Consider the following 18,603-nt stretch of genomic DNA (forward strand, 5'->3'; position numbering starts at 1 on the left):
ACAAGATCAACACCCACTCCATTTGTCGGACAACACTGAAATGTGGGAATGCCCAGATTTCTTCCCAGTCTCTCTCAATGGCAAAATGGATCTCGATACTTCAGTCATTAATCGGGGTGTTAAGCATGTGCTTAAGGTGAGCTTGGGTGATACCAAACACGAGTATTACATAATTGGTACTTATGATCCTGCCAAGGATCAATACACTCCCAATTCTGGCTCTGTAGACAATGGCTCAGGCCTGAGATATGACTACGGAAAATTACACTTCGAAAACATTTTTAGATGACTCGAAGAAGAGGAGGATATTGTGGGGTTGGATAAATGAATCCTCTAGCGTAGCCGATGATGTAAAGAAGGGATGGTCTGGAGTTCAGGTAATTAATCAAAACCAAACCAATCTGATTAGTGTTTTTGAACATCTCTGTTCTTCATCTCATAGATTGCACGATTTGCATCTAATGTCTGAATTAATGCTTCCTAGACCCAGTTTATTTCTCATAGTTTGCTTTCCAGTAATCCTTTCCGATTCAGAAAGTGGCTCAGTTTTTCACCTGGGTCAACAATTTCAATTTCCTCTATCGATGCCCTTCGGCTGAAGTTGGGAAATTTAATCAGAATGAAGGAGAAGATCAATAAAATTCTATGGGATACATTTTGCAGGCAATCCCAATGCATCTCTAACTCGATTCAAGTGGGAAACAATTGGTGCAGTGGCCAATCATTGAAATTGAACAACTACGAGGACACCAAGTTAATTTGACCAAGAATAACAACTTCGCAAGTAAGTTTCTCTCTAACCAACACCGTCGTCACCGCCTGCCTCCGCCCACCTCCGGCAATGTTGCTGGAGGCGGAGGTGGCGGCATTAGGTAGAGGTGAAGGCAGTGGAGGTAGGCTGAGGTGTTGCCGGAGACAATGGCTGGCGGTGGCGTTGATGATGGTTTGAAAGAGGAAGAAGATGAGCAGTAATTTTGCCCTTATTTGATATTATTTTTAAAAAGTTAACCTATTTTTAAAATTTTATTAAAAGTATTTAATTTTATTGATATTAGGGCCCAAAAGTTGCCCTTATAAGCTATAATCCCTTTTAAATTCGATATCTATATAATTGAATTGAATTAGGATATAGTATGATTCAATTTGATAAATATCTATCAATTATTTAATTCTTATGTATAATATATAAATATTTAAATATTGTATACACTTTATATATATATATAATATTTAAGTTATAAAAATGATTTATGTATTTATATAATATACATAAATAAAATATTTATTTTATACATTTATTAATTACATAAAATAATTAACAGGTCAAATTCGAATCAAATCAACTTTCAAATATTTATTATTTGAATTTGAATTAAAAGTTTCAAACATTTATTTTTAATATATGCCAATTATCGAATTGAATTCATATATGAATTTTATAATCGGATTTTAATTCATATATTGCCTAATTAGAGCCGAATTCAATCCATTTACACTCCTTCCAAACATTACTTATAGGCTACCCAAGTTGGGTGCATCTACGTGAAAACCCTTCCAAACTGGCCCAAAGTTTGAATTAAAGAAAGTTTGAAATAAAAAGTTTAAGAAATATTTAAATACTATAACAGAATTAGGTAATAACTTTAAAATATTTATTATAAAGATAAAAATAACACATTTAAAAATATTCAGATTATTAATAAAATTATATTTTCAGAAAATTCATTACAAAATTAAAAAATAACAATATAAATTATAATTTTGTGGAATATTTAATTTAATAATAAAATTATTTAAATAATAAAAATATAAAATTAAAACATTATTTGAACATTTCAAAAGCAAAATATTAAAAATATCTGAATAATTATATAGCAAAATATTTAATAATATATAATAACATTAAAATAAATAAAATTTAAAATATTATTCCAACATGTAAATAACTAAATATTTAACATAACTAAATTTAAAATCGTTGAAATCATGAAATTGTGTAATGAATTTAAAAATATTCTTAAAAATAAAAAATAATTATAATATATTTCATAAATATTTAAATTAATAACAATTTTATATTTTACAAAGTTAATAACAAAATTATGTGATAACAATGTAAATGTTAATTTTATAGATTATTAAATTTAATAATTAATATGTTAAAAAGTTAAATAATCAATAAATTATTTAAATAACTAAATAATATTATAGTTCACTAAATTTTAAATATCAGAAAATTTAATAACTAAATCATATTTTAAATGTTATTTAAAAAACAAAAAATAGATTAAAGAACGAAATTATGTAATTAATTTAGAATTTTATCAAAAACAAAAACTAATTATAATATATTTAAAAATATTTGATAATAAGAATATAAAATACAAATAATCTAAAATTTTAAAATACTATTGAAATAATGAAAAATATATTAAATAGTTTAGAGGCATTAAAGCTTCCAAATCATATCTGCATACAAACCTCTTATTCAAATATGCTATAAATAATTAATTACAGTAATTAAGAAATAAACAATATAGCATATTATTCTATGAACAATTAATTAGATTAATTAGGAAATTTTCAATTTGGAAAACTTGTAATATATACGAGAAATATATGTCTGCCCTCATGTTGAATAGATCCAATTAAAAAATCCTAAATATATAGCTACTTTCCCCCAATTACAAGTAGAAACTTTACTCAAATCGTCAATGTACTTAGGCGAATACTTACCAATTTGTTTATTTGACTTAGTAAATGAAAAACTGAAAATATATACAAAATTATCTTCTTATATGTTTATTTGTATTTTTTGTAATAATTTGTAAGTATAGCATTTGAAATTGTCTTTGCATTAATTTTCACTTTTCCATGTTATTAAATATATTGTACAAGCGTGTGCTCTCTAGCGTGCCATCTCCTTATAATATAATCTCATCTTCATCAACTGAGAACCCAGTTATCAAAGCAATATCAAGGATATATTAATAATTTGACTTTTTTTACTTATATTAATCGCCTTATTCCTCTATCAATTGCACAACACATACACCAATTATTTCTTTACCATTGTATCAGGAAAACAAGTGAATAAATGTAAATGGTTTCTTTTAAATTATTTATTTCTTCCTCACCCAACATCAAGAAGTGATTATAGTGTATAGATGGAATTGATCTAGATTAGTATAATTGTGTTTAGCACCATCGTGTGTGTGTGTGTTTTTTCTATATTTGAGTTGTCTTTTTTAGAATTTCTATAAAAGTTTAAAGAATAATACAATCAAAATTACAATCTATTTTTAACCAAGTAAAGCATTTGTGAAAATTAAACAACTATTGGTGATGTTGTCCGATCTGAGGTGTTCCGAACCAATGATACAATTAGATAATTCTGTCAACTGGACGAGACTGAGGTGGAAGGGCGAAGTCGCACACTGAGATCTACAACCAAGAGAAATGTCAGAGGCCCAACGATTTATCCCCTAGGGTTATAGTTTATTTCTAAGCAAGTAAAGTAATTGTGAAAATTAAACTATTGGTGATGTTGTCCGATCTAAGGTGTTCCGAACGGAGAACACAATCAAATAGTCCTACCAACTAGACAAAGCCGAGGTGGAAGGACGAAGCTGTGCATTGAGATTTACAACCAAGAGAAAGGTCAAAGGCCCAACGAGTTATTCCCCGGGTAGGTACTCCGACGCTCAAGTCAGTTGGGTAGAGAAAAAGGTGGTTGGGCCGAGCAGGTTTAAATAATATTGGTCCGAGTCAAAGAGATAGTGCAAAGATATTCAAAGAGTGTTCTTCCAAACAAAGGTCCCTTACCTCGAGCGGGGAATACCCATTTATAGGTGGGTGTTCGTGCCCTAGATGGATAGTTCTTTCGAGGTTGTTCGGATGAAGTCGTTCGCGTGAGGTCTTTGGGAGGTTTCCTCTTCCTCGGCAGAGTCTGCTTCTTTGTCCATGTAGGACACTCCTTAGATGTGCTCTTCCGTTACACATGGTATCGACGTGGCTAGATAGAGGCTGGTTGTGGAAGTTGCCATGTGGTCCTTTGCCAACTCAACCATCACCTGAACAAGTGGATTCAATGCATTGTGAGGATTTTAGTTGTGAAAACCTTTATGGAAATATGAAAATAACAAAATAAAAAAATCAACCTAAGAGAAAATGAGAAAATAATGCATTCTTCAATTAGAAAACGTGATTTCAAAATTGTGTATTTCTAGAAAATACCATTATGCACTAGTTAATAGTGTATTTGGATTTTGTAAATGAGAATTCATAACATTGTTTCTAAAAATGCCTTTTGCACTAGATAAATAATGAAATATCATTTCTTTTATAAAAGGATAAATAGTATATTTGAATTTTGAAAATGCTATCTATTTCTAAGCAATTGAAATATTTGCAAAAATGGAACAAGTATTGGAATCTATTCCTTGTCATAAACTAGGCTGTGAAAACTTATGTATAAAGATAAAAATAGCAAAATGAAAGTAAACCAATCTACGAGAATATGAGGAAATATCTTTCTATAAGATAGATTAGCAAATGTGATTAAAAGAATGTATCTCTAGAAATCCCTTTATGTGTCGGTTAATAGTGTATTTGAATTTTATAAACGTGAATTTTAAAATGGTATGTCTCTAAAAATGCCTTTTAAGTTGGAAAAATAGTTAAATAGTGTTTTTTTTTATAAAAGGATAAATAATGTAATTGAATTTCGAAAGCATTATTTATTTTTAAGTGAGTGAAGCATTTGTAAAAAAAAAACAAGTATTGGAATCCATGCCTTTTGATAAACTTGATTGTAAAAAACTTTGTAAAAAAAATAAAAAAAAAAGCAAAATGAAATAACCGATCTAAGAGAAGAGGAGAAAACAATGCATTTTTTCGTAATGCAGGTTAGAAGACATGGTTTCAAAACAGTGTGTCTATAAAATGCCTTATTGCGTTAGTTAATAGTGTATTTGAATTTCATAAACATGAATTCTAAAATGTTATGTTTGTAGATATGCCATATTGTATTGGATAAATAATTAAATAGCATGTTTTTTATAGTATAATAAATATCATATTTCAATTTCAAAAGCATCATCTATTTCTAAGCAAATGAAGCATTTGTGAAAATGGAATAAGTATTGAAATTTATGCTTTATGAGAAAATCGAATGTGAAAACCTTTGTGGAAAGATGAAAATAAATGCAACCAATCTAAGAGAATATGATGAAATATCACATTATTCATGTAAAACATATTAGCATATGTGATTTCAAAATTATGGGCTTGTTTAGCATGCCTTTCCACACGGTCTTTCAGACTATTCTCGTTTGGTACATAGAAGATCTAGCCGCTAAAAGTCGGAGTGCCGAAAAAATCTGAGAAGCCCATTTTAGGCTGATTTTGGGAAGTTTCAAATGAAGTTTTTCATGTTTTTCGTGTTTTATTATCGCACGGAAAGACACAAAAAGACGTGATAATGCCAAACTAGCTTCGGACTGCTCAGATCTTCATGAAAAATCTCAATGCGTCTTTTGACTGTAAGAGCTACCAGAAGATATTTCCAAAAAGATGCGCCAAACGGGCACATGTCTTAGAAATCCCTTTCACACGTTGGTTAATGGTGCATTTGAATTTCATAAATGTGAATTTCAAAGCGTTATGTCTCTAGAAATGCATTCTTGCATTGGATATATAATTAAGGGCAAATTTTTTAAACTATCCACACTTTTTAACTAATTGACAAATTATACTCTTACTGTTTAACTATTGTCTTAGAGTACCCCCTAAGTTTTTTAACAATTGTCTAAAACTTCAATACCATTAACACTATTAATGGAATAACGAAAAAGAATATTTTACCCATTATTCTCTTTCAAAGTTTCACAACGAAATAGGAAAAGGGCGGGACATAGAGAGATAGATAAAAAGAGAGACTATAGGTCCAAAGAAAGGGAGGGAGTGTGGTTGCATCATTGGTGGACAATGGAATAAGGGAGGGCAGAATTTGGAATTTGAATATGCAACCAAGAATGAAGGATGCATTTAATATCGGTAATCAAGTTTGTGGAATCATCTCCTACAAAATTTACTCGAAAACATTATTATCGTCCCTAACCTCAATTCTTCTTATAGCCTTTGATGTTGTCGATAACTTCTCGATTAGCCCAACCAAAATCATGTGCTCTGTCCAAAGCCCTTATCTACTATAGCAAGGTGCCGAATATGAAATCCAAATGTTCATAATGAAAAGCTCCATCTGTTGAAATATTATGGGTTCAAATATGAATATGGTAAATGCCACCATCTATAAGTCATCTAAGAGGGGGGTAACACTTATTTCCATCACGTTCACTGCTGTAGAGATGATGAGACAAAAAAGAACCCTATTTTTGTCCTCTAATATTCATTATTTTATATTTATTTAGCACTTAAATGGACTATTACTCTTGTATTTCGATTCAGGGCAATAAAGAAGGCAATTAGAAGAAAACAGGGCAAATCAGGTGATTTTGCATAGTCTAGCGACAGTCAGTAATCTGGGCCTAACTCTCAATTCCGAACTCTGAATTGGATAATTCGAGAAACATTAGAAAGATGAAAGAAAAACCCACAACTTTCATGTTTTGGATTTTGATAGATTCGGCCCGAATTGAGTACGAAAATGAGCCCGAAGTCGGAACAAGTTCGCAGCCAGGCCCATTTCACAACTTAAGCCCAACTCACAGAAATACCTTGTAGCAGCCCAACTCGAATTCAAGAGTTAAGAGTCCAAATTTCGAATGTAATCTCTAAAGATTGAGATTAGATCATTAGATAAGAGATAGGATATGGTTAGTTCAAAGAAGATCAAGACTTCCTAAAGATAAGATGATTTCCTATAAGGAGTTGGAAAACAACCATCTCCTTTGGCTATATAAAGAGGGGGGCGAACCAGCTTTAGGCATCACTCACTCCCAGATCCAAGAGATCATCAAGAAGACCAAGAAGCTCAAAAGGGTAGTTCGGCTATGGAGAAGAAAAGCATGGAGATTGTGCAGATCATGAGCAGCTAAGCTTCTTTTTCTGGTTCAAGGGGTGAGGTTCGATTGTGTCATTGTGAGGTTCTGTAGTTATTTTATTTTCTTGCTTTCTAATTCAAGTATTCATTGATTCTTGTGCATATTTTTATTGGATGTTGATGTTAATTAGTTTGACAAACTGAATTAATGTTGATCTTCCTACTGCTATCCATGATTTCGGTGATCCGTAATTGTCACGAATAATGGTGCAAGTAGCAATTAGGTTGATACCTTTTTGGATCAATTGTTCGTGACAACCTTTGACCAATGTTTTAACATGGTTCAACCTAAAGGAATCGATGGGACAAGATTCAGTAATTGCAGCTATCTCAATTATTGTTATTTTGGTTTAACTATTTTCACAAATCTTAATGCTATCACTGTTTAATATGGACGCAATCGTACCTAGTTGAGTGGTGATAAGTGTTGATCGAATGCTGGGTTTGGTCAACTGAATTAGGAAAACACAAGGTTTATTATGGCTATCATAATAAATCTAAAGTTAAATGCTTGAATTGCAAGAATGCTGAAATGTACCTAGGATCGATGGCCAATCGATTCAACCCGAACCCTTGAACCAGAATTTGGTAAGACTGATTTTCTCTTGTTCGTTTAGTTTGTTATTGTTTTCTTATTCTTTTAATTTTAGTTATTAAAATTTTCCACTCAATTATAGTATCCATTCGACTAAGAGATTACTGATTTGTTCCCTGTGGGATTCGACGTAGCACCACTTTTACTGCAAATATCTTATTGTGAGACTAGTACTAATTTTGAGGGCTTCAACAAACCCGTCAAGAGACACACCCCAACAACAATCGTAAAGGCCACCCATTCCCCTACTATTCATTTGACAAAGTAATGAAAACAAAAGAAGGTGTTAGGCATTATATTTTGTTGACATCAAAATCAATGTTTATTGATAGAAAAAAGGGGCACGACAACTATATACAAGGAGGTTATGAGAGGATAGAAAATGGTAGGGATAATTGATGGAAAGATATGCCGTTATAGGTCTGAGAGATAATTGGTGGAGAGTTATCCCATCGGAAACCTCTCCTTTTTCCACCCATACCATAGCACCACCATCTCCCGCCTCCGCCACCACCACCCAACCTTTTCCATATCCTAAACCTCAAACTGTCACCACCACCTCCATTCATCTCTCTCGATCTATTTCTATTTACAGCTTTTGCACCCTTCGATTCAACTACCTTCTTCTCATCATTGTCAACTAGTGCAAGATCCCCAAATTTCTCTTCAATCTTTATTGTCTCATCAATTGAACCCTTGAAAGTTTTAGCTCTTCCTATGTTTCAATGAGATCCCCACATTTCTTCTCATCTTCTTCCACTTTCCTTTTTGGATTTTTCATCTATGAACTGATATCTCTCCTTACCCATTTTTCCCATTGCGCCTCTCCTCCAACCAATCAAAAGCTTTAATGTTCCTTTCTTCTTCCTACTGCCATATCTGCACCTTTGGTTCTTCTTTGAGCTTAATCTTCTTGAAGCCTTCACTCAATCTCACATGAGTTGCAACGATGGTCTTCTCTTCCCCCCTCTCTCTCTCTCTTCTGTCTCCCTTTCTCTCTTTTTTTTTGTTCCTTTATTTTTTTTTGTTCCCTCCTACATCCCATTCCCGCTACCTCTGTTTTTCACGGCTGCTAGTGGATGGTGAAACAGGGGAAGGCGGAATTTGGATCTGCAACTAGGAGCGAAGGATGCAACAACAGTTTTAGTCACAGTAGGAGCCTTTGTCATTGGAGAAGCCATATCAATCGTTGTTGATTCCTACCCTTCTTGACATCACTTCCTCCGTTGGAAAACTAAAGTCGTTCCTACCCTCAATCAAAAACTGAAGAGTCTCCACCATAGTTGTTATTGCTGCCACCGTTGCTGCAAACTTCAATCTTGTGTTATTCGTTCAAGTGCAAGATGATGATGAAGACGAAACATGGCTTTGTTTTTTGTTCCATGTACTTGGCACCGACTTTTTAGCACTAGAATGTTAGGTCCGTTATAGAACCCAAAAAATAATCAACTATTGTGTAGGATTCTGAAGCATGCAACAAAGTAGAAAATCATTGAATGGTGGAAATTGTTTTTGGTTTAGAAGATAGGAGAAGAAAGATGAGATAGTGGTGTCACTGGTGTCGGAGCTGCTGCTGCACCCACTGCAGTTGAGGCAAATAAGATAAGGTTGAAGAGAGGAAAAGGGGAAGTGAAGAGAAAGATGGATGAAGGGTAGTATTGGATTTTAAAAAAATTATATGTCATGTGGTGTCACATGTATATGAACTTTGACAGAACATTAACAAATGCTAACGGTAGGGGTAAAGATAGTCAATAGTAAGAAAACTTAGGGGTACTCTAAGACGATAGTTAAATAGTAAGAGTACAGTCTATCAATTAGATAAACAATAGGGGTAGTTTAAGAAATTTTCCCATATTAAATAGCGCATTTTTTTATAAAATGATAAGTGCGTTCTTGTATTGGTCCTTGTCAGCAACCCTCCCATTCTTCCATGCCCCTTTTGTTAATTCCTCTTTGAACGCTATATCCTTTCTCCTTTACCCTATCTCAATTCTCTTACTCACTCTTTCCCATTGTTAGGGGTGAGCATTCGGTTTATTAGGTTAAAAACGACTCGAATAAACCGAAATTTTAAAAATCAAAATTGAAACTGTATCGCAAATAAACCAATTAACCGCTAAAGATACAAGTATTAATTCCTTAGCCTTTTTTTAGTTTTCTTCATTTGAGTGAAATAATTTATATTTAATGTATTAATTTTCTATTAATTTTTTACTAAAATTAGTTTGCCTCAAATCAACATGACTTGAGTCTGGACCAGTTCAACTCGGTTTAAATATGAGAAAACCCAATCACCTCAATTTGCTTCATTTGGGTCGGCCAACCCAGTCCAAACCCAACCCGATCTAGATTAGGCTGATCTGGGCTGACCTAAATCCAGAATGGGACCGGATGGGATGGGTTGGCCCAGATTTGAGCTAACCTGGCCCAAAATCCGGCATGCTTGCCTTGACCTAGTCCATGTCACCCGTTTTGACCCGTATCTACACAACTAACCTGAATTTGGACGGACCTGATTTACTTCATTGGACCCGCTTCAGACCAGTTGGTTCGGTCCCAAACCCATGCACAACCCAGATATGGGTTGGTCCAAGTTAATCCGCCATTGACTAATCCGAATCCAAATGGTTCAATCACTCTTTCTGTGATTAGCTCAAAGGCAATCCAATTAGATAGTTTAAGTTGGTCTGACTGGTTTGAACCTAAGTGGTTCGGTTAAACCTAAAACCCGAATATAGTTAAATGGCTTCGCCACTTATGTAAGATTAGCATGCATATAATGTGGTTTAAACTTTCACCACTTGTGTAAATAACAACTACTATTACCACCAAGCTATGATCAACTTATTTATCAAATGGGGGTTAGTTATTTTGTTTTAAGTACATAAATATATGATTAATGGGTTTGGGCGGGTTGGATTGGATCAAGGCGGGTTTGGGTTGAACAACCCATTTAATTTTATATAATTGGGTCATTAGTGGGTTGGCAGGTTAGATGGGTCGGGTTGAAGCTCAACCCAAACCAACCCGCCAATTTCCACCACTACCTTCACGTTACCCAGGATTCTCAATAGTCCATGTGGAAAGGGAAAAAGGAGTTCTTAATCATCAACCACCCAAATCACAGTTCACTGAAAATCACAATTGTTTACATGGAAACAAAATCACCTTCATCTCTATTTTGAACCATAATTTTCCCCTATTCTCTCCTTTCTTCACCAAACCCTCCCTTGAATTGTTATTATTTGTTTAAAAGGTTTTGTTAAAAAGCAACCCATTATTTAAGTTATTTAAAAGACTTTTTGAGAATTTTAAGCAATCCTTATGAAAGAAACATAGAAACATTGAAATTGCCACATATTTAAGCTTTCCATATACTCTGAAACATTATTATTGTTGCAATGTTGAATTGATGATAGTAACTGTTAAACAGGTAAAGTGATGACCTAGAATGGGTAATCGGGCAAAAATATATACATGTACATTATTACAAATTAAGCCCATTTTTTTATTTGGTACCTAATACGTCATTTAACCGATTATCCAAAGTCAAAATAGAGACTTAAGGAAGTTGTAAACTTTAACATTTTCTATAGAAAAATGTACATTTTTCTTTAGTAAAATAAAGGTAAATATTAGTATTGTGACTATCGCTATAATCAGTCATACCCTAATTCACTTGCAATTTTCAAGCTTGGATGCAATACATTTAAGTGGGGGTGTAGGCTAGATTGTGACTTGGCTTGCATTTTTGGACCATATCCATTTTGGTTTGTTCTTGCCCTTCTAGTCCCTTCAATTAATAACAAATTACTTCCTCTTATGTGCATTGTAGGCAAGATTTGAAGTATCAATATACTTTGATGCGACAAAAGGGGTGTATGAATACATTGTACCACATGCATTACCTTTTTTTTAGTTTTCTTTTTTTTTTTGTTAATATCATAGGGGAAAGGTTAAACATGATTTGTCATTTAAAATAAAAGGATTTTGGTATTAGCCTTAAAAGAACATTTCGGCATTGCCAATACAATACGATACTCCTGATAACAGGTTGTATCATGTCAATACTTTGAACATTGGTTGTAGGTGGTCTTCTATGCAAGTAAACAGACCATCTTGGTCTACATTGCCTCATTTTATCACCTTTTAGTGGTATTCTTAGGCTCATTTGAATGACTTCATATCTCTATAACCATATCCCTTATAGTTTTTCCACTCGACCATCTTAGCATATGCACTTTTTTTATACTCAATTTTTGGGGCTTATTTTTCCTTGACAGCCTAATACTCTATTTATATATTATAATACTAGTAGGTGTGCACGTGATTTGCACATGGAAATTCTAGACGATAATAATGATAGTAATACAAAATTTCCTATAAACTTTATGTATTTTTTATTTTTTGCATTTATATTTTTTGTTTATTATTAATCGGATGTTGATTGAAAATCCAAATCTGATTATATAAACACCTCATCCATATATGTGATAATCGGGTCGAGTTGTGAAGTTTCAAATACCATTGATATACCTATTTGCTTGGCTAGATTCTTCTTTTTGTAATATTTAATCTTTTTTATATATCTGTATTTTGTTTATTTATAAAAAAAAATGAAAGATTTAAATGGAGGAAATTGAATGGGGTAAAGGTGAAAAGTAGTAGTTCAATTTACAATTTAAAACTCATAGTTGAATAGGGATTAAATTCAAAAATGAGTATTTTAGTCAAAAGAAAGTTCCACAAATTCATATTTTTAATAATAATGTAAATATGTAATTATAGATGTGTCCAATTTTTTCTATAACTTTTTTTTTTGTATTTTTTGTGTAAAAATAATTCTAATATATCACACTTACATTTTGTTTAATATGATAAATATGTGATATTATACATGTGCCTAAATGTTTTTTTTGAAAAATTTATGTATTTTATATTTTATTAACTTTTATTATTTGTTTATGACATTAAAGGTTAACATGTTTGACCCAAATATTGAACTATTGATCTTTTCCAAACAATAAAATAATTTCATTTTTGGTTAATTTTAAATTATGTATTCCATTTTCATTACCAATAAAAACAATTCTTGTTTATTACACTTATTTTTTTATTTTATTGATAAAAATATCGTAAATGTGTCTAATTTTTTGTAATTTTCTATTTTAAAAATTTTATTACCTAACCATGATTTTGAACCTTGCGGTTAGAAACTTCAAGGGAGATTTTAGCAATTTACCTGAAAAAAAAACTTTGATCCTTACAACCAACATAAATTGGTAGAGATGGGGATTCAAATGGGTGGCTCAAAAGATGTTTTATTTCCCTTTTTTTTTTCATTACTTGAGGATGAATTGTATAAAAAATAGGCTTTATTAGTTCACATTATCTTTTATACTCTACATAAATAGGATACTATTGTATTTACCTTTGTTACCATGTTAGTTCTTTGATTGTAGGTGTTTTTTTGGTATATTTGGTTCCTTTCACCACTAATAACCCCCTTTCCCCAAATCGATGGTTGTAAGAACCAATTCCACGTCAATGCTAGAGTGAACCAACTAACACACCAACTAACCACCCCTTGGTTGGCCCCCAATTGTAGTTGTTCACCTCCTTTTTGTGAATATATTTCACTTGTGTAAGAGTATTCTTTGGTCAAGTTGAGGGTCAGCCTAGGCCCATGCATCCCTAATATTTTAACTTTGGACCCAATCTATGCAAAAGCTCAAGTTAGACCTGCCAAGTTACTGCCCTGGTGAAAATTGTTATTTTTATTTAAAAACAAAACAAGGTTCATTCTCATATTAGGTTTTATTGCAGGAATTTATTGTCAAATTACAATTTACCAAGTAAAATTTGAGATGCCAATTATAATGAAGTAGAGCCAAAAGGCTTGATTAATAATTTGCTACTGGGGTCCTCGCGCGTCGCCCATGCTTTGCACTACGGCAAGGGCCCGGCGCATCCCACCAATTCATCGTAAAAAATGTGCTTTCTGATTCTGGAAGTGTTAATATCTTTATCATTTGGATTATTTTCTGGGTTGATCTGCAATAAAAATTATAATGTGTGGTCAAGTTGGGTACTGTCAATCAATTTTGAAAAATTATAATGTGTGCATCGAAACGGATTCGGTTCTGTTTTTGTCAAGGCCTTAAGGGGACTCGGTTCTGGTGGCTGATAAAAATGTTGTTTGATGATATTAGAGCAGAGCTGCTCAAAGTCTTCGTTTTTTGGTCTCCTCAAATAGTCTGGGACATTTTGTTAGTAGACATTGGAATAGTACTGCTCACTTTATTTGTGAGTGGGAGCTTAATCGAAGGTTGGGGAGTGGTTTTTCTCCCCGCCTTCCTGTCTGCTGCTTTGTTCAACTTTATTTTTTTTTTCTTTTTATCTATAAATTAGATTTATCTTTACCAAAAGGAAAAAGAAAAGGCTAAAAGAGGAACTAAGATCATGACGCAAGGGATCACACAACTTAGCCATTTGCAGACTGCAAAACGGACTTTACCACGGGTAGCGTGCGGGATGCTTTAAAAACTATTGAGAGTTAAACTTTGAGTGGCTACGGAGTCCCACATCGCCTAAATAAGAAAAAGAGAAGAAAATAAAGGAGTATAAATACAATGAAAAAGGAATGTCAAAACATACTTACCTGGACGGGGTCGATGGGTCATCAAGAAGGCTCATGGCCTAGGTTGGCGACCTCCATTGCACGAAGGGAGGGGTGTCCGCCTAACATCTCCCCAAGTGGGAGAGTGTGCGTCATAATTTGTGGCAGCGGGGGTACGCGTTCGCGCGGCCCCTATCCAATTCCAAATTTCAAGTTTTACTCCCTGTTTTGCCAATGAGGCCACTTCTTAGTCCCATTTTCCCAGTTTTGATCTCACGTGTTATCCCATCTTTGGTAATTTTAGGAATATCTTTACTATTTTGCCGACTACAGTCTACTCATTGTGATCCTTTCTGAGTTTTCTACCAGGAAAAATTCAAAGTAAAACGGAAATACAATTTCAATTCATTGGATCAGAACAATATATATCTGTGTTTTTGACCTAAACGACAATTTTTTTGACCAAAAATAGTTGACTTGATCAATGATCCGTTGATCCAGGAACGCTTGACCTGTTTGATCTGGACGACGGTTTTCTTTTTTTTGACAAAGGAGTGTCTCAAAGATGAAAATAGAACCGGTTGCTTGAATAGTTCTGGGCTGAACAGTCCAAACTGTTGGAAAACCATATATAAACATGGCTATTTAAGAATAACCATGGAAAAACTGGCCAACCCAGATAATTCTTTGATGAACACACTCGGACCCTTGAAAAAGCTCAGGCGAAGGCTTTTTGAACAGGCAAGAGAGTGGTGGGTCTTGGACCAAACGACCGCTGGGCGCTGGGCGGATGATTCATAGATGACTACACCAGCGTGATCTTGAACTAATGAATGGCGGGGAAGGAAAGGAGGACTTTAATCCCACATCGGCTGTTGAGAAGAACAGAAGAGTTAGCGTGGACTATAAAAAGTGCTGGAAGACAACTATTAATTCATACCTTTCTCGGCCTTTTGGCTAAGATGAAGTGTAGTATCTGTTCTTATCAGTTTAATATCTGATACGTGGGCCTTCGGTCCACATGATATTAAATTCATTTTACTAGGGGGAAGACCAACTACTGTAGCTTGCTACTGGGGTCCTCGTGCGTCGCCTATGCGTTGCACTACTGCACGGGCCTTGTGCACCCCACCAATTCATTGTTTAAATCTTTCACTGTTCTAATCAGTGTTTTGAGCTATTATACAGAGACTTGTAATAAGCATTTGATGTAATGTTCATCTGTTTCTAATAATGTCTGGCAGACCTTTTTATAGGGGGAATTCTACTACTCTACAAGATATCTGTTTTCTTGTTTTGATGATATTAGAGTATCATAGCTACTCAAGTTTAAAATAGAGTTCAGTGGCTCACTTTCTTGCCAGAATCGAGCTTGTTCTGAGGTTGTGAAGCGGTTACCTGTGTTTTAGTTTATGTAATGTATGTTTCTTCATCTTTTACTGAAAAAGAAAAGCTAAAACAAAAACTAGCTAAGATCATGACTCATGGGTTCAAATAACCATTGAGAAGCTCTAACAGAACTTCGCCATCTGCAGACTGCAATACAGCCTTAAATTCATCTCGTGACTTGTGATTAGTGGACATGTAGGGTCCCTTTGGTTCACAGATCAAACTTTTTGCTTATCTGCAGACTGCAACACGAAATGCATGAATACAGAAGTCGTGCAGCCTTTATAAACTTCAATGGATCAAACTTTTTGCTGAACTATCAAACATTAGAAAGCTTTCAATTCGAGGTCCATCTAAGCTGCCTTCTGTTGTACGACATTAAAAAGCTTTCAAATTATTAGGACAAATAACGAAAGAGACACAAATAACAACAAGGAAACCAAGAAAAAAAACAGATAAAACTCCTGAACTTCAGAGACATCTTATTACTCAAAAACCATGCTTTCTGCCTCCTTTCTCATGGAATCAAACAGCACAGATGACAGGTAGCGCTTACCAAATCTGGGGAAAATCACCTGCATAACGGCAAAACGAGTCATTTCTGACAACATAAGGTTGAAGAAAACAAGAATGAAATGAAACAGCTTGATGATCTAAATTTCAAATGAAACTAAAATAGTACAGGAATGTAGAATCAGCAGAAATGTAAGGTATGGGTGAATTTTGTATACCAAGCTAAATTCCCCTCCCATTTGCTATATGTGAATGAGGTTTTATTTTTCTTTGGGAAAATGCATCAGAGATTTATTAGTAGTACTTAAATTTTCTTGATGGGAATTAGTACTACTTCGTTTTTCTTTCCTATATAGAAAGTTAATAAGCTTCAAGAGAAATGTCTAAAATTTAGACAGGTAGGAATACTAATTCAAAGGTTTTATTTCAGTGATGTCACTTTTTAACCAATTGCATACCTTAACCTTTCAAAACAAGATTATTAAGGCCATGTTTGTGAGTGCATAAAAATAAGTATTTATTTGGGCCATTAAGCACTTATTGGTATTTGGGAAACAAGCCCGAAACAAGTGCTTATTTTTTAAGCCCAAATTTCCAGTTTCTTTTTTTAACTGCTTATCACTTTTTATTTTTTTTTCTTTCAAAATTATCCCTGGTTGAATTTAAAAATACCACATATAAAATTATCCTTAGTTGAATTTTGTAAAAGTACTTTCATAAAAGTATTTTTATATAAAAATTCTTTGTAAAAGTGTTTTCATAAAAGTAGATTAATAAAAGTACTTTCATAAGGATATAATTTGAAAATTTGAAAGAAAATAAAAGACAAAATAGTCACAAATGCTTATCTAAGTGCTTATTAGAGAAAAAGTCTACCAAATGCCCAATATGAATATTAAAATAAGCACTTAAAAAGTTGATGCCAAATGTAAATAAATGCTTATTCAAATAAGCACTTTTTTTTTTTAAACTTGAGCACTCTCAAACATGCCCAAAACAAATAATTTTTTCTTGGATGCTTTACAAATCATCTGACACCACACATCTGAAACATCCTATCATTCCAAGTGGCATTGCAACTAGTTAAATTAGCATGACCAGATTATTCCAATCACAAAACTTGATCTCTTCATTCTTGTCATTTCTGCCTTTCTTTTTCTCGTTCTTCTCTTACTTGTATGTGTTTGTGGATTTCAAAAACTGACATTCATAACAATGCAACAATCATCCAAACAAGTAAAAGTTTGCTCTGAAAGATCTCCCAAGATTGCCTCGAGTAGTCCTGTTTGGCAGATCCTTTGTGACAAAAATTCAATATGATTGAAGTAATTGATGCTGCGCGATCTAACTGCTCCTTCCTGGAGGTGATCTGGCTTCCAGGCAGACGACGGACTAAGTTGATATGCAAAAGTAGGACTAGAGAACTCGGGGTTGCTAGCCCGACAAGGTCGCTCCGATACTTAAGTTAGTATACTGGTTGCGAACTGAAATAATTTAAGACTGCAGTGAGCTAAAGAGCATAGAAATCACACATGCCTTGAACCACCAGGGGTGGAGCCTTTATATAATGGAGTCCTCGCGGGTTTTACAAATCGGTTCCGGGATCATCGTCACGATAAGATCCGTTTCCGTGTAAGTTGGAAGATAATGCTGCCAACCGATAAGGTTCATCAATTCCGCCCGGCGTGATCCCGTGAGGCTCGAGATCCGTTGGAGGGGTTTTCAAGATCACTACGTAGTGGCATGTCGGTATCCCCAAACTAATGTCTTTAAGTTCCGAACTGGGTTGAGTGTCGAAGTGCCTTGGCATCGAGGTGTTCTTGTTGCGATCTGGTACCGAGGCGATCTCGTCTCGAGGTGGCCTTGTCCCGAGGTCACTTTAGCTCAGGGTGGTTGGGTACCCGAGCTCGATCTGCTGCGGACTGGTTACGTTAAGCTGAATTGTCATCTCTTGATTAGGTCGTGTCCACGTGTCCCCTCTTACTAGGTCGGGCCAAATCAGCCCTCATCACTAATAATATGAGATATCAAGTTCATTCAACTCCCAAAATGTTTTCAAATAGAATCCCAACAGCTGCAAAAAAGTGCAAATCTTATACATCTTGTTTTTGCAGCTAACTACAAAACAAACTTCAAATCTCTCTGCAATTTTAAGTGCAGCAGCAGTTGCAGCACCTGATGATATCCCAACCTGTAATCAATGATCTCTAATATCATAAAACTAAAAAGGAAAATAATCCACGAACTAGAGAAATCTACATACAGATACAGATTTTGAAATTTGATTTGCTTATTCCAGAGAACAGAGAAAAATGAAGGTCTTTTATCATCAAAGGGTAGAGAACTTACCAATAAACCTTCTTTCAGTGCAAGAAGCTTTGCAGTTTCAATAGCTAATCACTTGATATCTAGAAATTACAG

General features: G+C 34.1%; 2 non-coding genes across 2 annotated transcripts; both read left to right on the forward strand.

The window, feature by feature from the left end:
• The first annotated feature begins 14,314 nt into the window (after positions 1-14,314).
• On the forward strand, positions 14,315-14,475 carry LOC148861919 (U1 spliceosomal RNA). The gene has a single exon (XR_016095412.1). It is a non-coding gene; the product is annotated as a U1 spliceosomal RNA (small nuclear RNA).
• Positions 14,476-15,216: 741 nt separating this feature from the next.
• LOC148861920 (U2 spliceosomal RNA) lies at positions 15,217-15,412 on the forward strand. The gene has a single exon (XR_016095146.1). It is a non-coding gene; the product is annotated as a U2 spliceosomal RNA (small nuclear RNA).
• The last annotated feature ends 3,191 nt before the right edge of the window (positions 15,413-18,603 follow it).

Source organism: Nelumbo lutea, chromosome 4 (genome assembly GCF_056320005.1).
Source record: "Nelumbo lutea isolate HS-2025 chromosome 4, American lotus-T2T, whole genome shotgun sequence".
Lineage (NCBI taxonomy): Eukaryota > Viridiplantae > Streptophyta > Magnoliopsida > Proteales > Nelumbonaceae > Nelumbo > Nelumbo lutea.